Here is a 27,117-nt window from a genome sequence, read left to right on the forward strand (position 1 = left end):
TGACGTGACGTAGTTGCAGTTCTGGTGGGAAAATGTGCGCATGCGTATTTGCCTCTAATAAATATGGCTGTCTGAATACTCACATGGTGAAGCTTGCGCAGATGCTCTCGTGTTATTGTCTGTTGCACTAATTCGTAATCGCATAGTATATTTTTATAGTAAGAAGTATAAAGTAACTACTCATGGTATATTGTGAAATCATTTATTTCTATGTTTTAATTTGTTTTCGCTTACTTTTCATGTACCGCGATAATTTTTTTTTTTTTAATGAGACGAGAACCATCTTGAAGGTCCCTTCTGCGCATGCCCGGGAGAAGGCAACCTTGAGCAGTGGAACTCAGCCAGCTGGCAGACACAGTCAAGATGCTCCTGAGAAAATGACCTGCGACCCAGCAGGACAGAGTTGTCTGTACCCAAGTTGAAACATTTGTTAATATTCCATTGTATTCTAAAGATTTGTCTCATGAGAACCCCAAATTGACTAGGCGGTCCCTGAGTATGTAAATTAGAGCTTGTAGAAGTTTGTTCTGATTGGTGTGTTAACCTATCCTACTTGTGGACCAATCGAAATTGGGGATTCTGACACTTTGCAACATTGAGGGGTGGTACACTCACCCGAAAACAGTATATCTAGCCTAGGTTCAGCTAGAGAAATTGTCCGACTTGTCTGAATAGCTGACCTGTCACTGACCCATCGCACTCAATAGGTGACTGATACAGAGGTGCTGCGGAGCACTCTGTCCGAATTTGACCATAGACTATAAGGTTTTTACTGAACCTTAAGTGCTGGTGAAGCACTTTGCTGGGGAGTTCGCTAACCCAATCGGGGTTCTGACTGATAGCTGCAGAGAGGGTGGAGCGCAGGCGTTGCTTCCAAACTGCGGGTGTTGGTCGTGCCTTGGTGGTCCTGTCCTGATCCTAATCTGGTTTTCCTGTTCTGTCCTGGGGTGTCCAATCTGCACCTGCTGTCCCATAGATGACTGTCCTTCCTTGGGGTATTTCCTGTCCTTGACTGATCCGTGGCCAGGGTTGGTCTGCACACCTTTCTAGGTAAATATAGTGCGAAAAACTCTTCACTGCATCTTCTATTTTTCTGTCTTTGCTTAAATAAAGACATTTCTTTGCATATGTTAATTTCCATGCTTTCCGCAACCTATTATAAAGGTCATTCAGTATATTTTCCTTAGCATGTTCCTATGTTCCCCTACCTTTTAGAACACATTCTCTCCATTCTGTTTATGAATCATAACTGTGATATATAAATTCTCCTGAAAATCTGATTTTACGTAAAGATGCTAGAACTATAGCGTGTTCCAATTTTTCCCCCTCCTATAGATGTATAGGATTTCCAGTCCATACCTTGCAGTATTTTCCCCAACAGTAAAGTCTAGTTCGTGATTCAAGTTTCTAAAATCCATTTAGTAGATCGCATTGTTAGAACTTTCTTATAGACTCATAAATGGTTGCCCTGACACTGTTCCTCTATGGTTATGTTCTTTTCGTTATCTTGATTATTGATTGCCTTCTAACTGTAAACTTGATTATTTCCGAATCTGATTTCTAGATAAACTTTTAAAACTTCCCAGTTGTCTGTGATCATTTAATGCGAAATAGAAATAAGTTGGGTTTTGTATTTTGCCTGCCTTTCTTTTACAGCTAGCTCCCTGATCCATTGTGGATCTTAGGTACCTGTAACGGTGGATTGGTAAGTCAGGTACAATAGAAATAAATAAGAAGGAACCAGGGTTGCTGGTAGACGAATCGTTAGGTCACCCGATTAATGTATTATTATTATTTATTTTATTTTATTGAACTTATATTGCGCACAGCTACCCGCAATGGGTTTCCCGGCGCCAGGGACAGACTAGAGAAGAAAACAAGCAGTGGCTGAAAGATAAAAACAGAATTAAAGAATTTAATGTATATGATTGAATTGGAAGAATATGGGCCTGGTACGTGTATGGTGAAAATTATTGGCCGGGTGACCTGCGATCTCTATCAGTTGCATACGCTGTCCACAGCACAATGTAATGTGGTATCGACCAGGGGCAGTTTCATGCATAGATAATGAACACACAGACACATATAGATAGTGGAAGTGGGTACGGCACGTGTGCTTGACTCCTCTTTATTACCAGGGTTACATATCCAGTGACGTCTGTGCTGGATGCGTGTGGGGTGAGTGTAAACCAGCCCTCAGGGAACGGTTGCTGCTAGCATCAACTATAACAGTAATCATTGGATCACACACAGAGATTCAATAATAAAAGGGTCAATAGTTTGTGCTGCAGTAAGGTACGGACAGTAGATGTGAAATAATACAGTAATTGTTTTATCTTAAAAGAACCACAACTTGTGGTATACTGAGACACAGGCAATAGATCTGAAAAATACACAAAAAGATTGTATAATAAAGGGTCCATCAGTTCTAGTGCACTCAGATAGCCACATCAAAAGCATTCAGCATGTGCACAGCCAGCGATGATGCGTGCTGCGGGCGGGACATACTAGGAGAAATGTTTGTTGCTATCAACACTGCATCATCTGCAATAGCGACTCAATCTGAATTGTGAACAATGGTGTCTGCAGTGTAGGCAGAGAGAGAGGTCAGCAAGGGCCCACAGCCACGTGACGTGGACTTGATCTGCTCAGTATGTAATACACGAAGCAACAAAAAGCAAGTGGGGAGCCTGCGATGATGCGTAGTGCGGACAGAGTGTACTGGAGCAATGTCGTTTGCCTACAGGACTGTGTCATCAACAATGACAACTCCATCTAAATTGTGAACACTGCTGTCTGCAGTGTAAATTGAAGGCAGTAGTCACACAGACATCCATGAACACTTTTTCTCACTTTCTCTTCACAAAATACAACAACATAAATTACAGAAAACTCTTCAATAAATAAATCAAAACAATTCGAATTGCGATCTCTGCTGTCCACAGTGTAGACTGCTATTCAGTGTTTTTTTCCACCACCAAGAAGAATTTGGTCATTGTACTAAACCTATAACTCATCTAAAAAAAGTTCTTCAAGCAAGTATAATAAAAGGATATTGTGTATATTTCAATAGACGTTGTAGTTACTTGACTACTGGATTCTGTAATTAACCAATCACCACTCGATTTGAATTGTGAGCCCTGCTGACCGCAGTGTAGGCCAGAGGCAGCCACGTGCCATTGGATTCGAAAGCACTGAGTTGGTTGCACCAGAAATCATCACAGACTTTAACTTCTGACATCCTCAATTATAGAATCAAGACCCTGTTTCACTTTTCAGACCTGCTGTACCAAGGTATACTCCACCAACTGCTGTCAACCAAGCACAATAATCATGTGCAGCAGTTAGCTACAGAAGCACAGAGTCTGATGCACCTCAACGGAGGGAGTTGTGTAAAACCAAGCAGCAAGTAATATCGGACATCGTCTATTGTGGGATCAAGACACTGTTCCACTGTTGGGACCTAGAGTTGGTTGCACCTGGTCGAAGGGAGAACCTTCATCTCCACTCTCAGATGCAGTTCTAACATCGTCCATTGTGAGATCAAGACACCGTTCCACTGTTGGGACCTAGAGTTGGGTGTACCTGGTCGAAGGGAGTACCTTCATCTCCACTCTCAGATGCAGTTCTAACATCGTCTATTGTGGGATCAAGACACCGTTCCACTGTTGGTACCTGTTGGACTACTGTGTTAGTAGTATACAGAGCACTCCACAGTGCTGGGCCTCATGCTGGGCGCTGTGTGCCTGTGTTGCAGTAGCTAGCGCGGATCTCAGGAGCCTTCTGAGCTCGCAGACCTCGACCCAGGAGCTTCCATCGGCACGTGGTGGGCCCTCTTTCACATACGGCGGTGTCGAAAGGTGAACTGTGGGGCATATGTCTGACGCAGCGGCCATGACGGTTTCTCGGTACCAGCAGGCTGAGAGCATCATTCACGCAGCCACCTTCACTCACGGCGTCAGCCTCGTGGTGGTGTAAGCTGCGCAGACCTGGCAGACACGTTCGCCATTCCAGAAGAGAACCACATCCAGATAAACGTGCCTTTTGTTCATACCCCTACACTAGCTAGCTAGTTTTCGTAGTCTTCCCTACTGACTGTACTATCATGGTTGCGTCCACTGTCCACTTCACTCAATAGACCATCAGTGTATGTTGACATGTACATGTCTGTGCTCTGCATGCTCAAGTCTGTCCGGCACATCCCCACAACACTTTGCATTGTATACTTTTATAATTGAGAATCACTTGCCACCTTCGCACATATTTTGCTCCCATCTCTCTCCGCATTCTGCATTGTGTAGCAGAGGAGCCATGCCATGTTTGGTTTGTGTACATGGCTAGCCTCGGTTCCCACAGTACATAGTGTTGTTGTGTCTGCTAGGTGTACATGTTGTTTGTCATTTTGTATGTGATTATATAAGGTAGCACGTTTATTCACGAGCAGTGGTTTCTCCCATTTACATATCACTGTCTTAAAGAGGATACAGAACTATTTCTCACAGGTGAAAAGTGCAACCACAATGGCAGTCATTCATTACTATGCAAGAATGTCCATCCCCACGACGCTTCTAAGCTTACAGCCCCCAATCTTGCGTGCTTTCTTAAAAGCACGCCAACTCCCACAATCAGACCAATATTCACACAGCTTTCTATTGGCAGTTATCTGCTTCTCAATAACATGCACTCCTACGGAATGTGAGTTGGCATACGTATGTCCTTACTGTTACAAACACAGTAACTTCCTGTGGCAATGTCTATTCCCACCCACACAAAGTAACTCCCAAACTTCAAGTTGGCCTTCATTACCTACTTTGAAAACAGATTTCATTAAACTGAGCAAACTGAAAGCACTTTTGTTCAGAACAGAAGTGTCTCTCACTTCTGCAAAAGAAATTTATCGACTGCAGATAGCACGAACTTCAAGTAAAATACAGTCCCTTTTAAATACAAACCTCCCATTATACTTTGTGAATTGTTACACAATTTTCAACACATCTCACACTCAAGGTCTGGAACACTTTTTTGACAAGGGCTCCTCCTTGTCACAGGCTTCCAAACTGTTTTCGGTATAATACCAGTCTTCATTCATTTGATCATCTCTGGAATAACAGAACAGTGCCCATAATTCTCGCTCTCTTTGCGGCCATCCTACTACTATTTTTGCTTGTAAAAAATGGCTGCGCTCCCTGTGGTAACAACCATGTCCATCCACACAAAGCTACATCAATACTGGGGAAAAAATGTAACACATTTTCGGCTTCCTGCCTCTATCTATTATCGGAGCAAGCTACAACATGACATTTATTTACACATATGCAATCTGTGTGCAACCATCTTTTTATTGCAAAAAGTTGTCCATTCGACTGGCGAATGGATCTATGCCTTGCCAACATCCCAACAATCGCTCCCGATATCCAGCAGGTAATGGAGTATCTTGAAAACCATGAACTTGATTGTTCTGGCAGTGGAGCAATGGTGCTGCAACGCAAAAAGGTATCGTGGCAGAATGGGATTTCTGCGCAGCTGCGAAAGATCTCCTGCAACGTGTGACCTTTGACAACATGACAGATTGCCTGAAAATTCAAATTGCCACTCCAACATTCGAGGAACATTACTGTCCCTTCGAGGATATGAATTGGATCGCTTCGCTTTTCTCACATGACGGCAACAATGACCTCTTGGAACATTACGCATCTCAAGCCGCCGAAGAACGTCCGGACTGCAATCTCCAAGACTTGTAAGAAATTCATTTTATTCATGGATTGATTTTTTCCAACTTTTTTTACTTATTCCTATACATTTTTTTAATACACTTCAATTGAACTATTTTCATATAATAACTTTCTAAGTATGCTCAGCCATTTGAACTCTGTTTTCATTATTGTCCCTTACGTCTCCAGCCTAACCAGGGATGGGTGATGTATGGCCTATGCAAATACGCTATTTACTTGCTAAATTAGCCTAAACCCGACATCCATTTTGAAACCATGTCTATTCTTTGTGCACACGTCTCTCTGCCTGCCTGTTATTCACGAAGTCCTTCCACACAAATCAACTCATCCTCAGCCTTTGCTCACGAGCTGGCGATCAAGTTAAAAAAACACGACATTCTTTAGGAACTGGTTGGCACAATGTGGTAATTGTATCCTACCTTTATTTTCATTATAGAATTTAGTCATTCATGTCTAATAGCTATTGTTTATGTCACATGGAACTGTAACATGTAATGTGGAATTCACTGATGCAGGAGCTTCGGTTGGAATGCAGCAGAAGCGGGTGGAGTTTGCCTCAGCTCGCTGCCTTAGCTCTTTGTACAAGAATGTTTTTTAGAAAGAGCTGAAAACAATAATGTATGGTTTGACGAGAAGGGTACTGAATGTGCTTCTGAGAAGTGCAATGTTTGTATTCTTCCTCAAAGTTCCGATGTGGGTAGAACTATTACCAATTCTGACATTCTACTGTTCATCATTTTGTGTTACAAAAAATGAGTACCAGGGTACCTAAGAAGTTTGATGATTACATTTTACCATTTGTTTTGTTTTCTAAATGGATACATGTGGTAATCCTATCCTACCTTTATTTTCATTATAGAATTTAGAGTCATTCAAGTCTAGTAGGTATTGTTTATGTCACATGTAACTGTAACATGCAATGTGGAATTCACTGATGCAGGAGCTTACATTTGAATACAGCAGAAGCGGTTGGAGTTCGCCTCAGCTGAATGCCTTGCACCAGTGGGTCCATTTATGGCACTTAAATAATGACACTTTTTATATAACTTTCAGACTTTATTGCTTTATTACACACAGCCACTTTCTTAGACAAACCTGATTTCACCATTTCTCTTCTGTGGCATTGCAACAATCTGCATAATATTCTTCACGATTATTTCTTTGTTCCTGCTTGCTAAAACACTGCATTCGAGTCTTCAGACCGGTAGGGGTGAGTAGTTCGCTTCCCACTCCCTGTATAGTATAAACGCATACTAACACTACTTACACAGGTATGCTACAGCTGCCAGTATCCTACAGCGCCCACAGCACATTACTTTACAGGAATCAGCTCACGGCTTAGGCTCACAATTTTATCCCAGATTCTTCAGACTGGTACCAGTAAGAGGTTTACTTCCCACTCCCGCTATAGTCTAAACGCATACTAACACCACCTGCACAGCCGTGCTACAGCGGCCAGTATGCTACAGCGCCCAGAGCACATCAGTTTACAGCACTCAGCTCACGGTTTAGGCCCACGCTTTCATTCCCAAGTGTACCGGCACCTCACCTCAGCACCCCCTCACTGTGGGCAATCAGCTCACAGCTTAGGCTCACAGTTTCATCCCTGAGACTTCAGGCCAGTACCAGTGAGTAGTTTGCTTCCAACAACCGCTATAGTCTAAACGCATACTAACTCCACGTGCACAGTTATGGTACAGTGGCAAGTATGCTACAGCGCCCAGAGCACACCAGTTTACAGCGCTCAGCTCACTGTTTAGGCGCATGCTTTCATCCCCAAGTGTACCGGCACCTCACCTCAGCACCACCTCACTGTGGGCAAAACACCACTTTCATACCGGTAGGGGTAAATACTTCGCTCCACACTCCCTGTATAGCACAGAGCTCACAGCGCTCCTACCGTCCTCTTTCCTACTTTTTTCACCCTTTTTCCCCCTTACTCACGTCAAAGGAAACACAAAATGGCTGTCAACATTTCCTAATTGCAACCGTTCGCGGTCAATAACCAGCAAGCTTATGCTCGTAACACCTCAGCCAATCAGATGGCAGAATTCCCAAATATCGATATCTGTAAGTTTTGAGATTTCTCCAAAACTACTGAACGGATTTACACCAAATAAACAAAAGCGTGCTTTCTAGACCAAGACCCTTCTCCCTGCCAAATCTGGGATAATTCTGTTCACCCGTTCGACCTGTAGCCTTGTCTGAAGTTTCCTATGGAAATTGCAGGCAGAAACATGTTTTGGGACCCCCCCTTTTTTCTCGGCCCCCCCTTGACGAATCACCCCCAAACTTAGGAGCTGATATGAACAAAGAATTTGTTTGAAAAATTTCATGAAGATTCATCAAACGGCGCCAAAGTTATAAGCAAAACGAAAAATGCACTTCTTATGGAAACTTGGGGCCATATTAGGAAGAAGCTCGTTAAAATTATCGCCGTTTTAGCTGCAGGAAACTGCGATAATGGGCTTAATATTATAAGCTATAGAATTCCAATAGAAGCCCAGGTTAGATGTGCAGGACATCTAACCTGGGTTTCTATTGCAATTCTATAGCGCATATTATCAAGCCCTTTATCGACGCTTTGGCGGCAGTTTCCTGCCGCTAAAACGGCGATAATTTTAGCAAACTTCTTGCCAATATGCCCCTAAGTCCTAACTATAACTACCTACTGGCGACCGCCAGTAGGTAATATATATATATATATATTCCCAAACACTGCTTCACGTCATTCACCATTCCAGGTATAGAAAGCATATATATATATATATATATATATATATATATATATATATATATATATATATATATATATATATATATATATATATATATATATATATATATATATATATATACTGCATTCTTCGCAGAACATTTCCATCAGGAACAGACGAATATGGACCCAGGTATCAGTGCAATTTATTTATATTTTATTTCAGATCCCCAGCATTACCGCCATGACGCGTTTCGGCCTTCAGGAGGCCTTGCTCACATGGCGCGCATGAGGAGTGTCCCCATATTCAAAGAGCAAGTGTAAAATCACGTGACAAGCTAAAAGCACAAAATTCAGGGACATAGACGTAATTGTTCATTCAAGCAACCCGTACATCAATTATTGCAATTCATCAAATACATAAACATACTATAATTATTAAAATATTCATGAAATCATGAACATTAAAAATAACTAAAAGTAGTAGCACGAATTGTTAAATACAAGAATAAAAACCCAATATTTGTAGGTAATTACTCATAGTGCAAGTGCCAGGAGAATACAACCCATGTGGGTTTTAACCTTTTTTTAAGAAATCCACTGCAATCATATTTATTGTATTTCACAGGTTAAAAGCAAATAGAAAATTAAATTTTCAGTGAATCATGAATATTTAAAAACATTTCAACATGAACAGGTTACCAATGACTATTTTTATATTCATAGCCTTTATTCAATTCTGTATATTATTTGTGAATATGGCTTAAATTAATTGAGATCAGTTGATATATGGCTCTCAAATATCCACATTGATAAGCTTCACAATTCTGCCCATGTGGGCTATGGAATGGACCTCTACAATTGATTGTCAAAGTGCAAGTGCTAATAAAGTGCCACCCAGCTTAACCCCTAAAGGTTTAGAAAAGCAAAAAGTGTGTTGAAATAAATTTAAGAAGTACAGCCAAAAATATTTTTTTATAGGATCTAGCGCAGAAGGGGGAAATATGGGAGATTTTAAAGGCAAGTAAAAAAGTCCTCACTGGAATTGAGGTCCTGCGACGTCTTAGTATCCAACTCCAGGATGTACTTTGTTTCCAGTCTGCGAAGAAGAGCCTCCCGGTTGCCGCCTCGTCTGAGGGGTAAGATTGTGTCCACTACAAAGTAGTTAAGATGTTCCAAATCATTGTTATGAGCTTCTTTGAAGTTTCTGGCAACTGGGTAAGATGCTTCACTGTTACTGATTGCCCTGATGTGCTGGAGTATCCTCTTGTGGACCTGCAACTTGGTACTACCCACATATTGCAGATCACATGAATACTCCAGCACATACACCGCATACTCTGTTCTACAAGTGAGCATCTTAGAAATAGGCACTGGTGCATCATGAAAGGGAATTGTGTACGACATTTTGCTCGTGCCATATTTGTATGCTTTACAAGCAATGCATCTGACAAATCCCTTTCTGGAATTCAACCAAGTTTAAGTTTTGGAGAGTTCAGTACTGCTCTTTACTAAAATGTCGCTCATTGAGCGAGCTTTCCTGAAAGTTATACTTGATGTTCTGTCAAGCGACTTACCTATCACCAGATCATCATGCACCATGGCCCAATTACAGGTAATTATCTTACGCAGAACTCGATGTTGTCGGTTATACATCAATATCAATCTGGTGGGTTCAGTGGGTTGGACTATAGTAGGGCCAGTAAGTTCTACCTTTTTGGTTAGGGCATAAGACCTTGGAATTAGATCCGTTCTCCTACTGGCTTTGTCAATTATGTCAGTGGAGTAGCCCCTGGCGAAGAATCTAGTCCTACTGTCTTTTTGAGCTCTTGTGAATTCTTCCTTCAAGCTACAGATACGTCTGATGCGCAGAATTTTCCCAAAGCGAATGCTGCGACTCAGATGTTCTGGATGGTGACTAGTAGCATGGAGCACCTTGCTGCCCCCGTAGGTTTTCTGTGTAGCCTAGATTCCAGTCTCCCATTGTCAATAAAAACCTTCACATCCAGAAAACACACCATTTCCTTACTCATATGGGCTGTAAAGCATAAATTAAGACCGTTGTTGTTGATTTGTTCAATGAATTGGAGTGCTTCGTGTTCACTGCCCCTCCAAATCAAGAACAAATCATCAATATATCGATACCAAGACATCACATGCCTGACGAGAACATCAGAGAATTAGGATTTGAGGACCTGCTCCTCCTAGAGTCCCATATATATATATATATATATATATATATATATATATATATATATATCCTTTTGATTTCTCTTCAACACTTCCAAGAATATCTCATACAAATCTAGAAGATTTTCTTTGCATCATCATTATTTCATAAACATTTTTAAAAGCTTTTTAAAGTTATTTTTACGTTTATAGATTAAAAAATCTAAATCGCAGACATAAACAATGTTGACACAGCCTTTTGGTGGTCTTGCTGGTCTACCTCACCTTTTTCCGGACCAGTCTATTATTAAAATGTTAGATTTTTTGTTTATAAACTCAATTTATGAGTGAATTAATTGTATACTTAAATGCTCAGCCTCAGTAAGATATTCTTTTGTCCTCCTTGCGTCTCAAGTGATTTCTCATCTGTATCAGGAATTGTGGATCACTCGCTAACCAACACTTACTTACGAGTCTGATTACATTAATTAATCAAGAAATAAGTGACTTAAAATTAACAATTTAAAATCCAGTTATTATGGGACCTTGGAAACAAATTTCATTGACCAACACCTGGAGACCATACCATGCCGTGCATTGGGTTCTTCCTTGCCACTGATTTAGGAGGGGCTTTATTCAAAAGCAAAGTCATCTCTGGGTATTTGGAAATTATTTCATGTTCCTGTATACAGAGTTGCATTATCTCACTGCAATGTTCTTTAATTGCCATTTAAGTCATTACATCTTAGGAAACCAATTTGAAGGGCACCTTTCTATCACATAATATCTGAGTTATGATATTTCACAGCACAGTATTTTCCTTCACTACACATAGCTTTATAACCTATTTAAGAGTACTTGTCAGAATCTAAAAGGTAAAAAGCAAGTTATAGAAATTAGATAACAATGCACGTATTGCCAAGTTAGACCTTTACTGCAGCAAATTTGCCTTTTTATATGTTACCTCTCTTTATCTGTTGCCTTTTAAGGACCCTATTTTTGCTGGTAATATGACTGTGCAGTGTGGCACTGCCTTTCACTTTCACATTGTGTTCTAGCACATAAAAAGTACCTAGAAATTCGTTTCACCTAATTGGTTTATTTAACTTTCCAATAAGATCTTTGTAAGTTGGTGCAGAAATGACACCAGTGGCATGGAAGTTAAATGTCATATGTGTGGGCTGCAATGTGTATATGCACTGCCCATACATCTGACTAAAGTGTATGGCTTCAGAAAGCACCATTACCCCCAGGTCCCTCCGTCCTCGACACCTTCATAATAACAAGTGGAGATAACCATCTCCCAACAGAAAAAAAGAACAGAGTACATAAGCAGTACTTACCCAGCATCCCGTCTGTTCTTTTTTTCTGTCTTCGACAGAATGGACTGATGGTGTGCTGTGATGTTTGCTGCTCCTGCTCCTGCTCCTGCTGGGCTGGGGTGGCGTGCTGGTTCTTCTCTGCTCCCCCTGCCCGGCTGCCTGGCTTTGCAGGCAGGGGTGCTGTTTCCTGCTGTGTCTGCCTCCCGGCCTGCCTGGCATGGCTTCTTCCTAGCCGGTGTTCTGGAGTTTTCCGGCGCTTTGCGGCTGGTGCGCCGGCCTCTTCTGGGTCGGTGGGGCGCGTCTTCCTGGATCCTGGCTGCATGGAAGTCGCGTCGTGTTTCCTCCGTCTGCCTTCCCGGCCCTGGCGTGGTTCCTGCTGTAGGCTTGTGGCTGGTGAGGGGGGGGGGCCTGGTTCGTTGGTCGGGCCTTCCTCCCGGGTGAGTTCCGCATAGCGGTCTTTTTTTCTGTCTCTTCTTTGCTGCTATGTGCTGTGGTCCCCGTTTGCACGCCCGGCACTGGTGCTGGGCGCCGGGGGTCGTGCCTCTGTGCAGTGTCCTCGTCCTGTGGGTTGCTGGGGGGCGGCAGGTGCATGCTGGGGGTGTGGAGCTGACCGACCCTTCATGCTTCCGGCGCCCTGAGGCTGCTCAGCCGTGATCCGTCCCCGCCTGGGCTTGGACGTGTCACCTGGGCTGTGGAGTCTCTAGTTAGGGGAGACCTTGGCGGCAGATGGATGGAGGCGTGGGTCCATGAGGCAAATGACGGGGGTTTGTGGCCGTCTTTCCTGCTTGCCCTGCACCCTGTGCTTCGTTCGTTTTTCCTTTGGCTCTTTTTGGGCTGCAGGCTGCCGCTGTTGCTGCTTGGGTGCTGGGTTTCTGCCGATGGCTCCTCTGCCTCCTGATGGCCCGTTTTTCGGTCCCCTGGTGTACTGTGCGTTGGGGGGGGGCTTTGTTCCTGGGGTTGGCCCCCCTCCTTCGGGGGTGTCCCGCTTGCCTCTACATGGGGGCCTGCACTCTGTGTGTGTGTGGGGCGCTCTTCTGCGGTCCTGTGTGCTCCAGGTTTGGGCGATGCTTGTTCATGGCGTCTGCGGCTGTTTCTGTGCTTGCTGCATGTACTGCTGTGTTGGGTGCGGACATATGAGTCGGGCCTGTGCACGCTCTGTGCCGTCCGGGTGGCCGTGTAGTCTCCGGCGCCAGCTCTTGTGGGCTTCTTCTGCTGTTTGGCTGAGCCTTCTGGGGTCTCTTCTTTTCGGCGCTGTTCTGGAGCGTTGGTTTCTTCCTCGTGGGCGCTGGCTCTCTTCTCCTGCCCCTCCCCGCGTTCCTGGTCTTGGCTGTGGTTTGGCTTGGCCTCGTGGTTTGCCTTCCGGGGGTTTGCTTCCGTGGCCTCATTCTTGCATGGCTGTTGCTCTCCATGCTGGCGGGGTGCCCTGTTGCCCGGGGGTTGGTCTTCCTTGCGGCGTGGTTGTTCTGTGTGGTGCTCCTCGCTGGTGGTCTGCTGCGCCTGTGGGTCCTCCTGGTCTCCCTCCCCACTGTGCTTCTTGCTTCTGGCTTGTGTGGCCCTGGTTCACCAAGGTTTGGGGTGCTCCGGGCTGCTTTTCTCCTCCTCCGGGACGCCCTGCTGTGTCGCGCTCCCGGGGATGGGGTGTGTTGGTGGATGTGCCGGCTGCTGGGTGCCTCTTTGGAGTTCTCCGGGGCTCTTTTTCTCCCGCCCGCCACTACCTCTTCCCTGGCTCCTCTTTTTTGTGGGTCGGGGGCTGGGGGGGGGGGTTTGCTCTGCTGCTGCCTGCCCCTGCTCCTTGCTTCGCACGGGGGGCTTCTACTTCGGGATGCTGGCCTGTTTTGGGGTTTGGTGCTCTTTTGTCTGCTCTGCCCCTCTATTGCCTTTTGGTTTTGGCGCTGGCTTCCTTCACCTGGGTTTGGTTCCCTTCTGTGGTACCTCCTTTGTGTGTTCCTCGCCCTTGGTCACCATGGTAGGGGTTTCTGCCTCGGGGCTTCTCCCCTTGGTTCGCTGCCTTCTGGTGGTGTCCCTGCTCCTGGCAGTGTTTTGCTTGCTCCTGGGGTTCCCTGTGTTATGGGGTTTCTCCTGCCTGCTTGCTTCCCCTTGCCCTCTGCTGCTCTTGGACGGGGCTCGCCTTTCGTTTCCTCCGAACGGCAGTCTGTTGGGGTTTCGCTTCTGTTTCCCCTTCTTCGGGTTCCTTTGCAGCTCCCGGCCCCCGGTTGGTGGTGGGTCGGTGTTTTGGCTGGGGGGGGGGGGGTCCTGTTGCCACCCCTGGGTTCCTGTTTGCCTGCGGCGGGTTTTCCCGCTTTCTTTCTGCCCCTCTGCTCCTCCGTCTTGGGGTGTCTCCTGGGTGGCTGTCGTGGCTTGGCGTTGGTTGTGCTGCTTCTGCCCCCTTTTTTTCCGGGTGGCCTTACCTCCGCTGCGGGCGGCCTGTTGTGTTGTGGTCTGTGCTCCGCTTGCGGTGCGCCTCCGCTTCCTGGCTTCGGCTTGGTTGGTCAGGGTTTGGTCTGCGGAGGCTTCTGGTTCCTGGTGTTTTTTCTACCCTCCCTTGGGGGAGTGCCTGGTCCCTGTTTGGGTTCCGGGTGTCCTTCCTGGTGCTCTTGGGAGCGTTCTGCCTGCGCCTGGGTGTTTGGTGCTGCCTTGGCTGTGGCTGTTCTGTTCTCCTTTGCTTCGGTGGCATGTGCCTTTGGGTGTTGCCCCAGGACATTTTTTGGTCTTGGTTGCTTCTGGGGTCTGGCTGCTTCTGTTCCTTGCTCCTGCCCGGGCTTTCCCTGTGCTTGCCTTTTGGCTTGCTTTGGGTGTTTTCCTGCCTGCTCCTCCTGGTGCTGCCTGGGTTCCTGCCGGGTTTGTTCCCGGTTGGGGGCCTCCTGTGGGTTTGGCTTCTCTGTCGGGGCTTGTGGGGAGCATGCTCTTCTTGCCCTGGTGCTTCCTCCCCCGGGTTGTTTTTCCGGTGGTGTTTTCCCTTCTGGGCTCTGGTGTTCCTGCCTCCGCTGTTTGGGCCTGGCTGTCTTTTGCTGGTGCCGCGCCCTTGGCGGGGCTCCTGTTTTCCCCTCTCCGGGTCTCCTGTTCTCCCGGGTGGTGGCCTGGAGCCGTGCTGCCTTTTCTGCGCTGGCTGGGTGTCTGCTGGGGCTTTCTGCTCTTGCGTGTTGGTCCTTTTTTTGGGCTCTGCGTCCTTGCCTGGGCTCTCTTTGTGTCCTGGCGGGGCGCTCTGCTGTTGTGGCCGCGCCTTGGTGGGTCCTTCGGGGCTTTTTTTCCTGCTGCCGGTTCTTGGCGGTCTTCTTTCGCCTGTTTTGGGGTGTTTGTGGGGTCCTTTGACTCCGGTGGTCTGCGGGCTTCCTGCTTGTTCTGGTTGTCCTCGGTCTGGGCCTCCTGGGCTTCCTGGCTGTTTTTACCTGCTCTGGGGATGTGCTGCTGTGCGTCTCCTGGTTTTAGTGTCCGGGTTGGCTTCTGCCTCCCTTGTTTCTCCGACCTTGGTCCCTGTTGTGGGGCTGTTGGGTGCCCTCCCCCCCCTCTCTCTGGGTGGGGTATGGTTCCGTGGTGCTCCTGCCTCGGTGGGGTTCTCCGTCCTGACTGCGGGTTGTCTGGGGACTTCTGCTTGTTGGCCCTCTGCTTCCTCTGGCTTCCGCTTTGGCGGTTTTCTCTGTTCTCCGCCCTTCTGTGTGGTTCAGACGGTGGTGTGCTGGGGGTTCCAGGTTCCTCCCTGCCCTTTGCTGTGCCGTGGGTGCTGCGTGGGCTCATTCCTGGGTTTTTGTTGGCCTTGCGGGTCCTCCTGCGTGGTCGGGTTGCTTGGCTCTGTTCCTGGCTTCCCGGTTCTGTTGCCGTTCGTTGCCCTCTTTTTGCGGTTTGCTTGGCTCCTCTCAGGCGTTGCTGGGTTGGGGCCTTGTGGTGATGGTCTGGGTGCTGTGATCCCTGGGCTTTCTTTTTCCTGCTGCTCCTGACCCTGCTGCTGGTCTGGCCTGGGTGTGTGGTTCCTGGGCGGTCCTGTGTCTTCTGGGCGCCTTTTTTGTGCTGCTCTCTGTGCATCGTTGGGCGGCTGCTGGGGTTTCCCGGTTGCTCTGTGCTCCCCGCCTGCCTTCTGTTCCCTCCCTTTGGGGTTGGGTTTTCTGGGCTTGTGGTAGTTTCTCTGTTCCCGACCTGGTTTTGTTTTCTTTGTTGCTGGTTTCCGGTCTTGTTGGCCTCTCCTTGTTTGGTGGGCTTTTGACTGGGTTGTGGGGTTCTTCCCCGTCCCTGTCTTTTGGGCCGGGTTCTCGGTCCTGTTCGGGTCCTGGGTGCTTGTTGCTTCCTGGGCCTTCTCGGCCGGGTTTCCTCCTCGGCTCTCTTGGGCTCGAATCCTTTCTTTTTGGGAGTTTGGCCGTGTTTCTGGCCTGTGCTTCTCCTTCCTTTTGGGCTGGGTGCTTGAGCCTGCGCTCTGTTGGCCTTTCCTTTCTTTGGCTTCTTCCAGGTTGTCTCATCTTCCTGGTGGGTCTGCCTGGTCCTGTGTACCTTCCTGCTGGTTCTGGCCTTGGCGGTCTTCTCCGGTGGGTTGTTTTGGCTGGTTTTGGTGTCCTGGTCCGGGTCCCCGTTGCTGGTTTCTCGGGTTGGCGGCCTCCTTTTCTTGCCGCCCTGTTTTTTTTTTGTCTCCGGTCCTTGTCCCTGTTGTCCTGTTCTGGGTTGCGGGCCGGGTGTTTCCTGCGGTCTTCCTTTCCTCCTTCTCAGTGCTCCCTTGGGTAGCTGCTTTTGTTGTGGTTTCCTGGGTGTGCTTATGCGTGCGGAAGGCCGGGTTTTCTGCTTTGGTATTCTCCACTTGTTATTATGAAGGTGTCGAGGACGGAGGGACCTGGGGGTAATGTCCTATTACTTACCGGTAATCTTCATTACTCCGGGTCCCGTAGTCCTCGACACCTTCATACGCCCCTCCCTCCCTCCCGGGCGGCCGGCCTTCCTGTCTGGGCTTGGTTGTACAGACGGGATGCTGGGTAAGTACTGCTTATGTACTCCCGGTGGGAGGGGCAGTATTAGGGTCCCAGCATGCCTCTGTTCTTTTTTTCTGTTGGGAGATGGTTATCTCCACTTGTTATTATGAAGGTGTCGAGGACTACGGGACCCGGAGTAATGAAGATTACCGGTAAGTAATAGGACATTGTGCCCTGGCTGGACTGCTGTTTAAAAGCATTGCAATGACACTTGGCAATGAATTTTTTTGCTGTATGAGAAATCTACTTTTATATATTACTTAAGTCGCTCCTAAAGCATGGTTAGTAACCACAGGGTTGGGTGCTTAATATATAAAAATGGATCATTTTAGATATTAAGTTAAAGTATGCACCCAAAGTAAACTGATATAACAAGCTGTTTGTCATTGTATAGGTTGTATAGGGTAAACAACATTTTCCATGATCAGGTCTCCCATGAACAAAATTGACTTTATTGTATCCCAGCCTGGGAAATCAAAGTTATTTTCCACTTAGTTTTACAAATCTAATTCACTGCTAACTTTACTGAAATGTAACTTTATAATGGTTTACTTTGTGCCTCCTATAAGTAAACCGATTAGGAACTGGTTTGCCTTACAGCGCTGCTCTAATGAATGAATACACTTCCTGGGTGGCTGTTGACAACCATCCTCTTCGAAGACTAGGGCTTGGCCTCTGGCAGCGGGAAGGCAGGAGAGGTGTTAACAGTGGCTCTTTGACAGGGGTCACCTATCTGGAACGAAGACAGAAACAGAAGGCAACAAAAAGGGCAGATTTCACAGCGCCTTCCTGTAAATTCCAAGTGGTGCTCCCAAGAACTGAAAGTCAGTAGGCCGTATAGGAAATGGAGCAGACTGTACAAATTATAATACATTGATGTTATACCGTCTTCCTGTGTTTGATGCAGCATGCATGGAAAGTTACCATGAGGGTAGCAAGAAGTGCCTTTAGTGACTTGGGTATTCCAAAAGGCTTTGATAATGAGACAGAGCTGGTCTCTCTTTTCTGAGAATGTGAGGTCAATTTACACAAGGCATTCAGAGTGACCCTGATCTCCAGATTTCTAACTTCATTTGGAAAGCTGCATCTTGACCTTGGGGCAAAGTAAGGTTGCACTGAAAAGTGCATCACATGCCAGTCACTACCAATCACAGGTTGGGAAACTGCTGATTTCCATGAAATCAAAAACTTTGGACAACTATTGTCCTCTGTCAGTGCACCATATATTGTCTTTGAACGTTCCTTTCTCTTTGCAGGTTGTAACTTCCCCCACCCCCTTCGGTTGATGGCAGGAGTAATTAAGGCATTACTAAAAGAAGAAGTAAATGTCAAAGCTCACTACTGTCCTATCCTCGACTTGCCTGCTATTGCTGAGACTGCTGAAAGATTTATAGCCTATTGGCTAGCCAACAATTAGAAGGTATATAGACTGTTAGACTTTGCACAGATAAGGTGCTGTCCTGGAATCGGATCAGATACTGATTTTGTCTCACTTTTGGATCATTTGAGTACTGGGTAGGATAAGGGGTACAATGCAGATCTTTTTAGATGTGTCCAAATCTTACTCCAATTGTTACAAGCAATTCTATTTCTTGGTTTCCTCCTTTCTGTCCTGGTGCTCCCAATGTGCTGACCTGTCATCCTTTTGGAGTGCCTCCAGTCTGGTTACTAATGGAACCCTACAGGTATCCCATTTTTCTACCATCCTTTTTAATAAATGCTAGCAGCTTCTTGATGGTTTCCGTAGATTTTATGCTTTTGAATATGTTTGCTCTGGGACTGAGACACAACTGATTTTTCACTGTTTAAGAGAGCAAAACCATTCCATCTTCAAGAAAGACTTCAGAACTGCGGTTCAAGTTCTTGTAGTCCTGCATCGAGATGGTGCAATGCCCGGCTCTGTGGTTTCCCAAACAAAAGACGGGTTTAACCTTAATTCCCCACTTTGGGACATGGTAGGCCAGAGAACTGAGCCCTGGCTGAGTGCTTCAATCCCAGGGCTCGTGAGAGCTTGGTCAGAGCTTCTTAACAAGAAAGGAAGACCTTTCAGAGCCGGTAAAACCCTGTGCCTGGCATGGTGGGCCCAGGCCTTCCACCCCAAGGGCAGCTGGAGCTCTGACCCAGTGCACAGTCATTATTTCTTAACTCAAGAAAACACTCTGACCCAAGGACTGATCAGAGTCTCTGATCCTGGGAGGCTGGGGAGGCCTTCCTTCGCTGGCAGGACCCACCACCGAGCCCTATAGGACATAGCAGACTGGGGAAGGGAGCCCAGGGCTGGGGGCTTCTGCCCCAAGGTCTGCTGAAACTCTGGCCCAGTACCAGTTCAGATATTCTGAACCCAGGCAGGCAGAGTAGGCCTTCCCGGGCTTGTGGGAACCCATCCCAGACATTTTAGTACACAGCGGTCAAAAGAACAGAGAACAAAGCCCAGAGCTTGGGGCTCCCACCAGCCTGGTCAAAGCTTCTGAACCTGGGAAGACAGGGAATGCCTTCCTGGGCCTGTGATACTCAGTCCCGGGAAGTTTGTGACATGGCGGGCTAGCACACGGACCCCAGGTCCCAGGGTTTTCCCCCTTTGCCCGCCAGAGCGCAACTGATTCTTGTAATCTGTGCACTCCAAGTGACACAGGGAGACATTTGAGAGAATGTATTCTACCTCCTGGATCCCTGACTGGGCTTGAAGTTTCACATGAGCCCTAATTGGGACTTCCAGGGCGGCTCGGAATTTTGAACACAGAGTCACATGAAGGAAGTGACCTGTTTTGATAAAAAATGCAAAACATTGCAAGTGATGTTGGCCTGGCACACTTTGTACTATCATGTAGGTGCGGTAAACAACCCCTAATTACAATTTTGCACAGCCCTACATTCAATCCATCAACATCTGACTTACAAGTGCAAATAAACTTTTGGAAATGTACATTTGTAATTCACAAAAATGAGCATTACACTCAAAGCGTTTATTCACAGAGGGCTTTCCAAGTGAATAAGGGCATCAACATTTAAACTTTGCTGAACGAGTACCCTGTGCACCAAACTGACTGTTTGCCAACAGACCATCGTGTTTCTGCCCATAGGGCCCTCACTTGCTCCATCGCTAGATACCTAACGCCAAAGCCCGGATGGACTTGGGGCAGTCAGTGTCAGTATATTGATGATGATGATGATGATGATGAAGTGACTTGTAAGGCGCACAGCTATTCCCAAGCGTGTCCCAGCACCAAGCACAGGTCAGAAGAGAAAATATATCTGGTTGTTTCAAGGCTGGACAAATAGCCAAGTTTCCAACCTCTTTTTAATCATTGTCACATTGCTAGTAGCGTGGAGCTAAAAGAGGGAGTTTGTTCCAAGCTAAGGATCCCAGATGGACAAAAGACCTTCCTCCAACTCTGGCATGATGGATTATGGACGTCTCTGCTAAAAATGTTATAGCTGACCTCAGATTTCTTGCTGGAACATGAGAATTATTGGACCTTCCACCTTACTAGGAGCGATGATCTGACATACTTTTTTGTCCTGGAACTGCTAGGGAAAATCATCTGGTGTTGTTGAACAGAAAAAAAAATGCCTCTCCACCTTAGTAGAAAACTCCCAGAGTCTCAGACATTAGTTTTTTGTTCTACAAAAACAAACTTTGTGAAACAAAAATCTGCTAAGTGACTGCATTATGGTCGCTCAGCTGCCAAGCAGGAGATCTTTAAATATGGTGGGCAATAATCTGCCAGAGTTGTGGAGGTATTGAGGTGGAGGAGGTAATGACCTCCATCAGCCTGGTGGATGACCTCCCAGCCTGCCAAACTTTAAATGTGGTACTAAATCTCCTCCAATGTGTGGGTGTTGTCGTTCCATGTTATGTTATGTTATGTTATTTGTACTTATAAAGCGCACTGTTACCCTGGGGTGTCCTGGCGCTGAGTACTGATGACCTGGGGAGCGACAGATGATTAAAACGAGAAAAACCAGGTTTCCAAATCGTGGTGGAAGGAAACAAGGTTTGGCGCATTTCTAAGATGGAAGGGAAGTTAGTTCCAAGCTTTGGAGGCACAGTGGAGAAAACGTCTACCTCCCCAATTAATTTTCTTAAAGGTGGAAGTTTGGACTAGTTTGGATCCGGAGGAGCGCAAGATTCTGCTTGGAGCATACCATGTGAGTCTGGTTTTAAGAAACTCCAGACCAACCCCGTTGACAGCCTTGAAGATGACACAAAGTGCCTTAAAGCGTGATCTAAGTGGGACTGGGAGCCAATGCAGTTTCTTGAGTTCTCCTTTAATCGAAACAAACCTAGGGGTTCCCTGTCAGCAATCTCGCTGCCGCGTTCTGGACCAATTGCAACTTGTTCATGTGTTGTTTTTGAACATTAAGATAGAGACCGTTGCAATAGTCCAGACGGGATATAATGAGTGCAGTGATGACCGTCCTTAGGTTATCTGCTGAAAGGAAAAACTAGATTTTTTTAACCATTCTGAGGACCATGAAGCTTGCTGAGGTTACCTGATTCACTTGGTCCCCCATGGAAAGTTTGTTGTCCAACATGACTCCCAAATTCTTAGTTTTCTTTGAGAGTGTAGGGCATGATCCCAGGTCCTTCGGCCACCAGTCGGGGTCCAGAATCGGGGATTATTTCCAAATTGCAGCACCTCAGTTTTAGCTGAGTTGGACGACATCCAGGTGGAAATAGAGCTCATGCAATTGTGGAACCTCTCCCCGCCTCCCTTTCCACTCCCTCCGTCAGCGACAACACAATTTGTGTGTCATCAGCGTAGGAGGTGAGCTGGAAACCAAACGACCAAATGACACTGGCCAGGGGTGCCACATAGATGTTAAAAAGCGTGGGGCTCAACGCCAAACCTTGTGGCACCCCACAGGGGAGTGAGAAGGGTTCCGAGATGTTTCCGTCTAGATCCACCATCTGAACTCCAACAAAAAGGAATGTAATAGTTTTCATGCTGAGCCCCTCACCCCGATGTCCGAGAACCTATTCAACAGAACCTTATGGTGGACCGTATCCATGATGGAAGTTTTTGAACAACCACATACTTACATATGTGTGGGCATTCACATACTTTTCTTTTACACCTTACCAATGACAGCCAATGTCCTCTGTTGTGCAGGCTAGAGGGGACATGGCTAAAGGTCTTTCATGCCCAATTCCCCTTTATGTAGCCAGCAGATTGTATTGCAGGAGGTCATACAGTAAGCGGGATATCTACACGTGTGCCATTTAATTATGTCCTTTGTATTTACTGCTTGTGCACACAACATGGCCACTGTGAACCGTACAAAAAGGGCACCATGCCTTGACTGTGATACATACAGAGGCGTGCAAAAGAATAGCTTCTCGCACATTGGCACGATACTTTAAAATTGTCTTTAGCTACGAAAAGTGCAAACCTTGAGAAAAATATTTTTAAAAACAGAAAATGAGCCATATGTAGTAGCGGGCATTCCACGCCAATACCCACGGATTTTGCCGCTGCCCCCTATTTACAAGGGCAGCGTAAATAGGAGGCAGTGCCAAAATTAAGACCAGGGAAAACTTGGTCTTAAACAGGCAAAACGAGGAGAAATGTTTTATTTCTCCTCGTTTGTGCTGTTTCCACATGTGCTGTGTTGAGCAGCACACATAGAAACAGCAAAAGGCCATTGATTGTTTAGGGGCAGGAAAGTGACCCTTCTTGCACATAAACAATCTTTTTTTTTTAATTACATTTTGTAAATTCTATGTGTGCTGTATTAACACAGACACTCTAGCACCATTGAGCAAGGGTGCCTGCGTTGGCTCTAGGCTGCTAAATTTAGCACCAGCGCAGGTGGAAACGCAAAGCTGCACCATACTGTTGTAAATATGGTGCAGCCCTGCATTTTAGAAGTGGAGGGGCATATTTACAACAAAGTGGCGGAGCGTGGCGTTAGCCTCCTTGGCTTAACTGCATGCTCCACCACTTTGTTGTAAATATGCACCTAAATTTCCCTGTAAAATGAATTCCCTCTTTCTCAGAGGGTGGGAATTCTACCAGCGGGAAATTTCCACTGCATTGTTGATAATCAGTGGCTGGTTACCACCTTCTTTACAGGTCTAAGGACACCCCGGGTTTGTTAGTGAGGAAGCCCTCCTCCTCCCTGCTTTGAAACTAACCTGACATGTCACCTCAGTCTACGGCTAAGGACAGAAGGATTACCTGCAGCTGGACAGATGTGCCGACCTAGCCGGGTGGTACATATAGCTAGCTGTAGGGCATGATCTAGTGTGCTGGTGGTGGTTTTCATGGATTATGAACGTGTTTTTGACCTAGCACAGATTAGTATGTGATATTTGTAGAAATTCGCTACGTTCACTTAAAGATTTTTCAATTAATTAAAATATAGAGAGGTACATTTGTTATTAACCATTATGTGCCAGTAGTGCCATCCTTTTGGTAACGTGCCCTAAAAGCACTACAGCTCATTTTCAGAGACGTGCCACGGTCATAGCACCACTCCCAAGGGTGGAGAGAATGTTATTCTGAAATACAGCCAAACCATCCCGAGCTGGTGAGAGCTTCTCTGTTTGTATTCGATTATATTTCACTTTTGAGTGCGCCTCTGGGGTTTTCAGCTAACATTTCCCACAAGAAAAAGGCGTGAAACCTCTAGCAAGGGGCAATGTAAATATGTGTTGTTCACTCTCTTCCTCAGACCATACTACAATGAATAAGGTAGTCTTGAAAAGATCGAATAATGAAAAAACAAAAGTAAACGACGTAGGCCGAATGCCCTCCCCCTCAGGTCCCCGACTACTTCTGAAGCATTTCTACACTTTTGCCGAATTCTGTACTAAACTAACAAGCTGATATTTCCACCGTTGGTCAGGTACTGTAAATGCATCTATAGACATGGCTGACTGACGCTCCTTCAAGGTTTGAATTCACTGCATCTCTGTTTCATGATGTTACTGTTTTCTCAAGTTGATATAAGTAAACGCTATTGAGGAGCAAATGTTCCCTTAGATTTGTTTTCTTAGGCTTACATGTGAGTAGCCTACATTTGCTTAGGGACACAACATCCCTCCTCTCTCAGGAACTTCATGTGTAGCCTTATTTTGGACATGATCTGACGCAGCTGAGTTTTACCTTGTAACATTTTAACAAGAGGACATGATGCACCTCATAGGCATTTATGTTGATTGGACATTTTACGACCCAGCATGTGACACTTAAATATTGGCATATCTCCTGGGTGGGAGGGTTGCCTTATGACATGGTGCACGACCATCTTGCACTTTACGGTATCACGTATGCTCAGTCAATTATGCACAGTTTATAGCCTTGCTCAAAATACAGTGCATCATTCACCCCTCCAGATTCGGCGCGATAGTGTATGGCCCCAATCTTGCTCACTATGGGGGCAGATTTACAATATCTGGCGCATCCCTGCATATCAGCAGGGATCACAAAAGTGACGCAACAGCGGCGTAAAAGAGACGCAGGGGGCTTGTAAATCTGCCCCAACGGCTTTATGCCCACAGCGTCTCCCTGCACGCTTATCAACACCAGATGTGGTCAAGGCGGTCCCCACTGGGCTTTGAATGTCTGGTTTTACAATGCAACATTTTGAAACTATTTATTTTGATTATTAATGCTGTATTGCTGACTGTGCTCTGCAATATTGGCAGAGGCTTCACAGAGGAGGGGGGGAGGGGTCCTTAAGGCCCATTCTGTGCGGCCATTGAACTGAAGCATGATAATGCATCGATCTATCTCAGCATCAGCTGAGTCCACTTTTAGCATGCACTGCATGTCCAGTTAATTAATGGGCGGTCTCACAGCTTTGCTTACAATATTGCACATCATTTATTTCATGAGATTCGGCGCGATAGAACATAGCCTAATCACGTGCATTATGTTATTTTGTATATAGCATGTATATAGCGCGATTATTTCCAAAAGTTGGTAATAGGGGATAGCGATGTTAGCGACTGTTTCCAGTTGCTAACATCTTGGCACGGCCACTTTGCATGTCATTAGCGATAATTATTGCTGACATGCAAAGTGGGCCCCTAAATGCCCGCTATCTCCTATTAGCTGTCGCTAACTGGTGTTAGGTAATAGGGCGATAAAATTATTGCCGCTTTAGCGGGAAAAATTCCCGCTAAAGCGGCGATAAGGCCCTTGGTAATATGCCCTTTACTTACTTATATTTGCTTAGCGTGCACAGATAAGGGATTTATACATTTCAAATGTTTCTATTCCAAACTATTGATTTTTGGTTTTCAGCCCGTTTGGATATATTTTTGCCTGACACTTTTCAGATGCTTACAACTGACCTATGAAAGTGTGCGATTAGTCAACTTCTGCACCATGCAGTAATGGATCATTCTAGTGTGACTTAAATGGTTATAAATGTCAGAAAATGTATTTACACTTCTTGTATCGCTAAAAAGTTGGAATTGAAAGGGATTTTATCACACTGGATAGGATTTCGCTGCTACCCCTCTGAGAAATCAATACTGCTTCTTAGATTTATAATTATGTTAATTTTTTAATTATTGAATGACTTACATAGATGGATTTCTCTCACTTTAACATTTATTTTGCAATTTGTAATCGTGTGTAAATTGCACAAAAGGCAGTCAGACCTTTTTCCAGATGTGACGAAGACTTCCAGCCGGAAACATATATGTTGTGAATCAGGCCTATTTTTAGGTTTGCTTCATACACACACTTTTTTCCCATTTCCCTCACTCTAACACCAGCCTACCTTTGCGGTGTTGCCCACTTACTCCTTTCTTTTAAGCCAAATATTTTCCTAAAATGTGTTGTTTCAGCAGTTATCACTAACCATTGCCTACACCACAAAACTACTGAATCAGTGCACAATAAAAGACCTCAGCACAAGCTCCTTACACACTTCTGATGTTCCATAATCAGATATCATTGGACACTCAACAATACTTTTCACCCAACAATAATCACTACAAAACACCTATTAAATTTAATTTATATTTTAAGTTTATTCACTAGCGAACCAAGGTCATTCAGTCGGCAAATGGCTGCCAACTCACCAGCAATCCTCCACACCACAACATAGGTCTCAGAAACAGTCAGATAAAGTTTGAGTATATATACACCATAGCTTCATCGGCACAGTGTCCATCATAGCTACTTACCTAGCTAGTTATGTTATCTAGAAAATAATCTACATAGGCTAGGCTATAGACAACCAACCACTACCATACCAGCGAAAAGGGGCACAACCATACATACACAGGGTGAACTACAAAGATCTTTCCAAGGATCAACCCCATTTTACTTTCACATTAACCAACACAAATCATTAATAAACTAGATGTTTAATAAATCTCCACCACCATACCTAATCAAGCATATGAGATCGACTGGAATCCTAGATAAATGGTTCACACATTAATGTGCATTCCAATAGTAGAAATGACTACAAAACATAACATTCTGATGAATACTTTCACCTGTATATTACTTACCTTTCAAGCACATATTGGATCCAGATACTTCTGCGATAACCATCTGCCATGGTTGTATGGCAGAGGAATGCATGGCTCAACCATGCGTGCCTCCACAATGCCGTCCTAACCACGAATGCGTCTAAATCATGCATTCCTTTACCACACATGCCTTTACCACATTTTCGTGGCATAGGCATGATTGGTTTAGGGATATGCGTGGTAAAGATTATCACTACCCTGACTCCCCCTCCCTGCCCTAAGTCCTAAAATGTTATCCTCCTACCTCGCCCTGCAGCCCTGAGGCCTACTGCCTACCTTTTTACTACCTCTTCCCCTCTCCCTGAGGCCTAGAACCCTGAACCCTACCAAAAACTACCACAACCTCAGCCCCCCCGCCCTGGGCCCTAAAACTTTCCCTTGCACTGTCCTTAAAGCTACCCCTACCCCTTCCACTGCCCTAAGCCTTAAAACCCTGCCCCAATTAAATAAACTACCCCAGCCCCCTTGTCCCGAGCCCTAAAACCAACCCCACCCCTAATAACTCCCCCCAAACCCAGCCCCAGCCCTTACAACTATCCCTCGCCATGCCTTGAGCCCTAAAACCGTGCCCCTTACAAAAACTACCCCAACCCCCCTGCTCTGAGCCCTAATACTGCCTCCAACCCTAAAATCTACCCCCCCCAAACCCAGCTCCAGCCCCACTTAACTGTCCGCATCCAGATCCTCCTGTACCAACACTTCTTCTTCCCGCCCATCTGAACACTAGAGC

This window comes from Lissotriton helveticus, chromosome 1_1, assembly GCF_964261635.1.
Source record: "Lissotriton helveticus chromosome 1_1, aLisHel1.1, whole genome shotgun sequence".
In the NCBI taxonomy this organism is placed as follows: domain Eukaryota; kingdom Metazoa; phylum Chordata; class Amphibia; order Caudata; family Salamandridae; genus Lissotriton; species Lissotriton helveticus.